The following is a 513-nucleotide window of genomic DNA, read 5'->3' on the forward strand; positions in this document are numbered from 1 at the left end:
TGTATATATATATATCTATATATATATATTTATATATATATATCTACATTATGTAATACTTTAATGGTGCTCCAGTTTTGAATAGGTCTTCTTTTGACATTTACTACAAATGTGTTTAGAACACACTTGTGCTTAGGTCAGCAACTTGTTTGATTGACAAATTGGCTTATAGAGCTGGGGTTACCTAGACATGAAGATAGTAATTCAAACACACATACACAGATGCAGACACACGAACACACACACACACACACACACAGAGAAAGACACACACACACACACACGCACGCACGCACGCACGCGCGCACACACACACACACACGCACGCACGTACGCACACACACACACACACACACGCACACACACACACAAAGGAACAAACAAACGCACTCAAACACGCCTATACATATATCTTGGTGTTTTGATAAACTGGAATATTTCCATATGGTCAAAAGTCCACGCATTTGATGTTAGTCAAGCGTACTTGTCAGTGATTCACAAGCGTATATATAT

The sequence above is a fragment of the Octopus bimaculoides genome, chromosome 2 (genome assembly GCF_001194135.2).
Source record: "Octopus bimaculoides isolate UCB-OBI-ISO-001 chromosome 2, ASM119413v2, whole genome shotgun sequence".
In the NCBI taxonomy this organism is placed as follows: domain Eukaryota; kingdom Metazoa; phylum Mollusca; class Cephalopoda; order Octopoda; family Octopodidae; genus Octopus; species Octopus bimaculoides.